The sequence below is a fragment of the Myotis yumanensis genome, unplaced genomic scaffold, assembly GCF_028538775.1.
Source record: "Myotis yumanensis isolate MYYU_CA2020_CCGP unplaced genomic scaffold, mMyoYum1.0.hap1 SCAF_2, whole genome shotgun sequence".
Classification (NCBI taxonomy): Eukaryota; Metazoa; Chordata; class Mammalia; order Chiroptera; family Vespertilionidae; genus Myotis; species Myotis yumanensis.
In genome coordinates this window covers 148,139,736-148,147,736 of record NW_027223753.1, presented here as the reverse complement: position 1 = coordinate 148,147,736, position 8,001 = coordinate 148,139,736, and positions in this window count along the sequence as shown.

Below are 8,001 nucleotides of genomic sequence, written 5' to 3'. Positions count from 1 at the left end.
ACAGCCATCTGGACCAACCACTTCTGAATTGTTACATGAAGAAGAGCCCTTGGATTTGGCCTATCTGCTTCAACAGCCTAACCTGCAATAGATGTGGGTGGAATAATGATGTGTAATCCAGAAGAACAGGAGTTAAAATTAGAGATTAGAATATTAGATTTTGTGACTGCAGACATGATGTCGTTCTGGGGAACAAGTGGAGGGGATCATGGGAGTTGGCTGCTGAAAGAAAGCGAAAATAGAGTAAAAGGTAGAAAAAATCTGAATTTAGCAAATTGGGTTAACAAATCTCTATAGTTATTAAAATAACCTAGATTAGAACAGGACTGAGGATGGTAAAACAAAAATGATTAACCATGTGACAGAGTTCTCAATGGATGTAGGAAAACCTTGAACATAATAGATAATAAACAACAAGGACATGGAGAAAAGTAGGTTGCTAACAGTTAATTGGCATAAGCCTCCAGGTCCCAGGATATTTTTCCCAAGTGTGGTTGAATAACATTATAGAAGTAGTATACAGGCTACTGGCAATTCTATTCCAGATGCTATCATTAACTTGGCAAATTGTTTACTATCTCAAGGTCAAAGGAGTCTCACCTATAAAAGGGAAACATTGAATTTGATTACACCTAGTTTGCTTGCAGCACTAATATTACATGATTTTAACTTAGAATTAAATCCAAATTCTCTAATCCTAATAACAGACAATCTTCTTCTTGCTTTAAAACCATGTCACTGCACCTTTAATGGAACATAAACCCAGGGCTAGTGCCTCTTGGGGAGAGTGATGAAATGCTACATAAACAAGTCACTTCCCTTCTCTCCCCAGCAGAGATGCTAAACTTCAAATTTGTTCCCTCTGTATCTGCGAGCTGTGATTCACAGCTGTGGGAGCTGATTAGCAATTACCATGATCTGCAGGAAAATCTAAGCCCAAAATGAGATGAGGCCTATGGGAGGATGGAGGCTCACGTCAGTCAAGTAGTGTCTTGGGTGACCTCTTTCTGACCGGTGCTGTTTTTTTTTTTATCCAGCTGCTGGTAGAGAGTGATTGCTTATACAATAGCATTTCCCTTTTCTTCAGCTATTAGGATGTTTCCTCTATAATTAGTTTGTTTCTTTTGATTTCTATAATATTTAATGTGAGTAGATTGTTTCAGATCATATGTTTACACACCATACATACACACACCTATAGACAACATTATATTACTACTTTTCCAAATTTTCAGATAATCCAATCACAATTTTGATAATTGATTGTATGAGCAAGATGATGTTCTAAGTACTCTGCAAACAAGTCCAAAGCCTTTTATTTTGGCTTCTTTTACTTTTCGAAATGATATTTTGCATCTTTCTAACACCCTAAGACTCTTAGTGGGGTTGACCCAGCTAACATCAGGGTAGGTCTCTTGCCATACATCCAGCCCACCATTCATCTATTTTTCTTCCTTTTCCAACAACAGAAAACAGGAGCACAGGGCAGCGGTGAAATAAATCATTAAGGTAAAGATATAGATTCTACTGGATTGAGTTTGTCTTTAATAACCATGGAATGGGATTATCTTGGTGCATTTTCTTTTCTATATCTGACTCTTAATAAATAGATCCTGGGGTGTGGGGTCAGGGGGGCATCACTATTTCTTAGGAACCATTGTGAAAACCTGGAAGCTAGATTCCCTTCCCACCAGACCTTCCTGGTTTTCATTGGTTCCAATAGCCACATGAAGGTCTACAAATTGACCTTTAATTCTTCAATTTGAAAAAAAAATAAGGTTAATTGGGAAAGAAAGGTTGATTATTAGTTATTGTTCTGTAGCTGGTGCTATCTTCCTTGTTTTAAGTGTTGATTTTCTATTAAAGTGGGAACTTAACATCCTCTAACCTACTATATTAGTCCATTGCTAATCTGTCATCTCTGGGTTGTTTTTTGTTTTGTTGTTTTGTTTTGTTTTTAGCCTCTGAACAGATTATTGTAGCACTTATTACAATGGTAAATTAATCATTTCTGATTATTTCTTAAAAGTAAGACCTGCTAGGTTGCCAAGGACCTATTTGTATTTTCAACACTCTACTGTTACTTACAATTTCTATATACTCAAATAATTTAGTGAATGAATGTAAATAGCATTATATGGAGTAATATTTTTAAGAAATGGTTTTTAAGTGTTCATTCTTCTGGTACATATTTCTGGAAGGTCCTGCACAAGTGTTAAGCCTTAAAAATATCAATAGTCAATTATGCTTATTAGGTAAGATTTGAACAAGAATCACACTTATCCTTATTCTGATTAATTGTTACAATGCTCTTAACTGCACTGGTACTTTTCTTTTTTTTTTTTTTTTTTTTTTTTTTTTTTTTTTTTTTTTATTTTCCTCTTAAAGTATTACAAAGGGTATTACATAAGTATCCTTTTTCCCCCCCCCCGCCCTTGACAAACCCCTACCCTCCCTTACCCCCCAGTGTCTTATGTCCATTAGTTATGCTTATATGCATGCATACAAGTCCTTCGGTTGATCTCCCCTCCCTCCTGCCCCCCAACTCTCTCTGGCCTTCCCACTGCAGTTTGACAATCAGTTTGAGGCAGCTCTGCCTCTGTATCTATTATTGTTCAAAAGTTTGTAATGGTCTTTATTATCCATGAATGAGTGAGATCATGTGGTATTTTTCCTTCATTGACTGGCTTGTTTCACTTAGCATAATGCTCTCCAGTTCCATCCATGATGTTGCAAATGGTAGGAGTTCCTTCTTTTTAACAGCAGCATAGTATTCCATCGTGTAGATGTACCACAGTTTTCTAATCCATTCATCTACTGATGGGCACTTAGGCTGTTTCCAGATCTTAGCTATGGTGAATTGTGCTGCTATGAACATCTGGGTGCATATATCCTTTCTGATAGGTGTTTCTGGTTTCTTGGGATATATTCCTAGTAGTGGGATCACAGGGTCAAATGGGAGTTCCATTTCCAATTTTTTGAGGAACCTCCATACTGCCTTCCATAGTGGCTGCACCAGTCTGCATTCCCACCAGCAGTGCACAAGTGTTCCTTTTTCTCCACATCCTCTCCAGCACTTGTCGTTTGTTGATTTGTTGATGATGGCCATTCTGACAGGTGTGAGATGGTACCTCATTGTTGTTTTGATTTGCATCTCTCGGATGATTAGTGACTTTGAGCATGTTTTCATATGTCTCTTGGCTTTCTGAATGTCCTCTTTTGAAAGGTGTCTATTTAGATCCTTTGCCCATTTTTTGATTGGATTGTTTATCTTCTTTTTGTTAAGTTGTATGAGTTCCCTATAAATTTTGGAGATTAAGCCCTTATCAGATATGACGTTGGCAAATATGTTTTCCCACGAGGTGGGTTTTCTTGTTGTTTTGTTGATGGTTTCTTTTGCTGTGCAGAAGCTTTTTATTTTGATGTAGTCCCATTTGTTCAGTTTCTCTTTAGTTTCAACTGCCCTAGGAGCTGTATCAGTGAAGAAATTGTTTTGGCATATGTCTGAGATTTTGTTGCCTTTGTATTCTTCTAGAATTTTTATGGTTTCCTGTCGTACATTTAAGTCCTTTATCCATTTTGAGTTTATTCTTGTGTATGGTGTAAGTTGGTGGTCTAGTTTCATTTTCTTGCATATGTCTGTCCAATTTTCCCAACACCATTTATTGAAGAGACTATCTTGGCTCCATTGTATGTTCATGCCTCCTTTGTCAAAAATTAATTGAGCATATTGGTTCGGGCTAATTTCTGGACTCTCTATTCTATTCCACTGATCTATATGTCTGTTCTTGTGCCAGTACCAGGCAGTTTTGAGAACAGTGGCTTTGTAATACAGCTTGATATCTGGCATTGAGATCCCACCTACTTTGTTCTTTCTCAGGATCGTTGCAGCTATTCGGGGTCTTTTTTTATTCCAGATGAATTTTTGGAGAGTTCGTTCTAGATCTTTGAAGAAGGCCATTGGTATTTTAATGGGAAGTGCGTTGAATGTATAGATTGCTTTGGGTAGTATGGACATTTTAATGATGTTGATTCTACCAATCCAAGAACATGGTATGTTCTTCCATCTGTTTATGTCTTCCTCTATCTCTTTTTTCAACGTCCTGTAGTTTTCTGAGTAGAGGTCTTTAACCTCTTTAGTTAAGTTTATTCCTAGGTATCTTAATTTTTTTGGTGCGATGGTAAATGGGATTGTTTTTCTGATCTCCCTTTCTGAAAGTTCACTGTTGGTGTATAGAAATGCCTCAGATTTCTTGGGGTTAATTTTGTATCCTGCTACATTGCCAAATTCATGTATTAAGTCTAGTAGCTTTTTGATGGAGTCTCTAGGGTTTTGTATGTATAATATCATGTCATCTGCAAATAAGGACAGTTTTACTTCCTCTTTTCCAATTTGGATGCCTTTTATTCCTTCTTCTTGCCTAATTGCAATGGCTAATACTTCCAGTACTATGTTGAACAGGAGTGGTGAGAGTGGGCATCCCTGTCTTGTTCCTGTTCTTAGGGGAAATGGTGTTAGTTTTTGTCCATTGAGTATGATGTTGGCTGTGGGCCTGTCATATATGGCTTTTATTATGTTGAGGTATGATCCTTCTATTCCCACCTTTCTGAGAGTTTTTATCAAAAATGGGTGTTGGATTTTGTCGAATGCTTTTTCTGCATCAATTGATATGACCATGTGGTTTTTTTCTTTCAATTTGTTTATGTGATGTATCACATTTATTGATTTACGGATGTTGTACCATCCTTGCATCTCTGGGATGAATCCTACTTGGTCATGGTGTATGATCCTTCTGATGTACTGCTGGATCCGATTTGCTAAGATTTTGTTGAGGATTTTGGCATCTATGTTCATGAGGGATATTGGCCTGTAATTCTCTTTCATTGTGATGTCTTTACCTGGTTTTGGTATTAGGGTGATGCTGGCTTCATAGAATGAGCTTGGAAGCGTTCCTTCCTCTTGAATTTTTTGTAGTAGTCTGAGGAGGGTAGGTTTTAGTTCTTCCTTGAATGTTTGGTAGAACTCCCCTGTGAAGCCGTCTGGCCCTGGGCTTTTGTTTGCTGGAAGCTTTCTGATGACTGCTTCAATTTCTTCCATAGTTATTGGCCTATTGAGGTTTTTAGATTCTTCCTGATTGAGTTTTGGAATGTTGTATTTTTCTAGGAATTTGTCCATTTCCTCCAGGTTGTCCAGTTTGTTGGAGTAGAGTTGCTCGTAGTATTGTTTAACAATCATTTGTATTTCTGTGGGGTCTGTTGTTATTTCGCCTCTATCATTTCTGATTTGGTTTATTTGGGACCTCTCTCTTTGCTTCTTGGTGAGCCTGGCTAGGGGTTTGTCAATCTTGTTTATCCTTTCAAAGAACCAGCTCTTGGTTTCATTGATTTTCTGTATTGTTTTTTTGGTCTCTATTTCATTGATTTCTGCTCTAATCTTTATTATCTCCTTCCTTCTGCTCACTCTGGGGTTTTCTTGTTGCTCTCTTTCTAATTCTTTGAGTTGTAGAGTTAGATGATTGACTACCATTTTTTCTTGTTTTTTGAGATAGGCCTGTAGAGCTATAAACTTCCCTCTCAGGACTGCTTTCATTGTGTCCCAGAGGTTTTGGATTGTTGTGTTTTCATTGTCATTAGTGTCCAGGATGTTTTTAATTTCTTCTTTGATGTCATCGGTAACCCAATCAATATTTAATAACATGCTATTCAGCTTCCAAGTGTTTGAGTATTTTGGGTTGTTTTTATTGTAGTTTATTTCTAACATTATGCCATCGTGGTCTGTGAAGAAGCTTTTTATGATTTCAATCTTCTTGAATTTGTGGAGACTTTGCTTGTGACCCAATATGTGGTCTATTTTTGAATATGTCCCATGAGCACCTGAGAGGAATGTATATTCCGCAGCTGTGGGGTGAAGTGTTCTGAAGATGTCAATTAAGTCCATCTGATCTAGTGAGTCATTTAGGATTGCTGTTTCTTTGCTGAGTTTTTGTCTAGCGGATTTATCCAGTGATGTCAGTGGTGTATTAAAGTCCCCTACTATGATTGTATTGTTGTCGATCTCTCCCCTGATATCTTCCAGAAGTTTTCTTATGTATGTGGGTGCTCCTGCATTGGGTGCATATATGTTTACCAGGGTTATATCTTCTTGTTGTATTGATCCCTTTAGTATTATGAAGTGGCCTTCCTTATCTCTGGTTATGGCCTTCACTTTGAGATGTACTTTGTCAGATATAAGTATTGCTACCCCAGCTTTCTTTTCCTTTCCATTTGCGTGAAAGATATTTTCCCATCCCTTCACTTTCAGTCTGTGTGAGTCCCTTCTAATGAGGTGGGTCTCTTGTAGACAGCAGATGTATGGGTCATGTTTTTTTATCCATTCAGCCACTCGATGTCTTTTGGTTGGAGCATTTAGTCCATTTACATTTAAAGTTATTATTGAAAGGTATTTGTTTGTAGCCATTTCTTTTTGTGTGTGTGTGTGTGGCTGTTTTCTTTCTGAGCTTGATATTTCTTCTTTTTACACCAGTCCCTTTAGCATTTCTTGCATGGCTGGCTTGGTGGTGATAAACTCCCTTAGCCCTTTTTTGTCTGTGAAGCTTCTTATTTCCCCTTCAATTTTGAATGATAGCCTTGCTGGATAGAGTATTCTTGGATTCAGTCCTTTGCTTTGCATCACTTTGTAGATTTCCGTCCATTCTTTTCTGGCCTGATGTGTTTCTGTTGAGAAATCATTTGATAATCTAATGGGAGATCCCTTGTATGTTACTTTCCGTCTCTCTCTTGCAGCCTGTAAGATTCTCTCTTTATCCTGAACATTTGCCATGGTAATTATGATGTGTCTTGGTGTGGGTCTTTTCGGGTTCACCTTGTTTGGGACTCTCTGGGCTTGTGTGACTTTTTTCTTCCCCACCTCAGGGAAGTTTTCTGATATTATTTCTTCGAATAGGTTTTCTAATCCATGTTCATCTTTCTGTTGTTCTGGCACCCCTATTATTCGTATGTTGTTTCGTTTCATGTTGTCCCAAAGCTCCCTTAGGCTCTCCTCCTGTCTTTTAATTTTTTTCTCCATTTGCCGTACAGTTTGAGTGTGTTTTGCTTCCTTGTCTTCTAATTCACTAATTCGGTCCTCCGCTTCTCCCAGTCTACTGTTGATACTTTCAATGGAGTTTTTTATTGAAGCTATGTCACTCTTCATTTCTTCTTGGGACTTACTTAAGTTGTTGATTTTTTCATCTGTTTCTTCTAGCTTCTTGCATAAGTAGTTGAGTTTTTCATCTGTTTCTTCTTGCTTCTTGAACATGTGGTGCATGTACTCTAGGAACCTTATTCTGAATTCTTTTTCCGTCATGTTGCATATCTCTGTCTCACTTAGCTGCTTTTCTGGCGAGTCCTCCTTTTCTTTCCTTTGGGGGTTTCTTTGCCTACCCATGTTTGATCTCGCTGACATATGTAGATGTTGAGGTGTTCAGTGGCTGCTCCCTGGGTGGCAGGGGCTCCTTGGGTTGTGGTTGCTGCTCAGACGGTTGCGGTAGCAGCTGCTTTCCAGTTGGCAGCAGCTCCTCTGGTGGGTGTTGTTCACAGCTGTGTTGGCTCTTCTGGCTGGTGGGGGGAGGCTTCACGTACAGTTGCTGTTCCACAGACAGAGGGTGTGGTGATCAGGAGGCTGTGGTGATCAGGAGGCTGCGGTGATCAGGGGGCTGCTGTTGCTTGGATCTGCGGTCTGGGAAACGCTCCTCTTACCAGCACTGCATGGTCTGGGAAACGCTCCTCTCTTATGGGCACTGCATGGTCTGATCAGTTCCTCAGGATGCCCCCTTTAGTCTCAGTTCTCCGCAATCACAAAATCCAAATCTCAAATCTCCTGGCACCAGCAAACCCGCGGAACTCCTTACCCTGGTCAGGGTCTGTGTCTGTCCCAAGAGACGCGGCTGTCTGCCATGCGGTCTCCCTCCGACCCTCTGGGCTCAGGTCTGGCAAACTTTCCTGCCCAGATCCCTGGTTTTT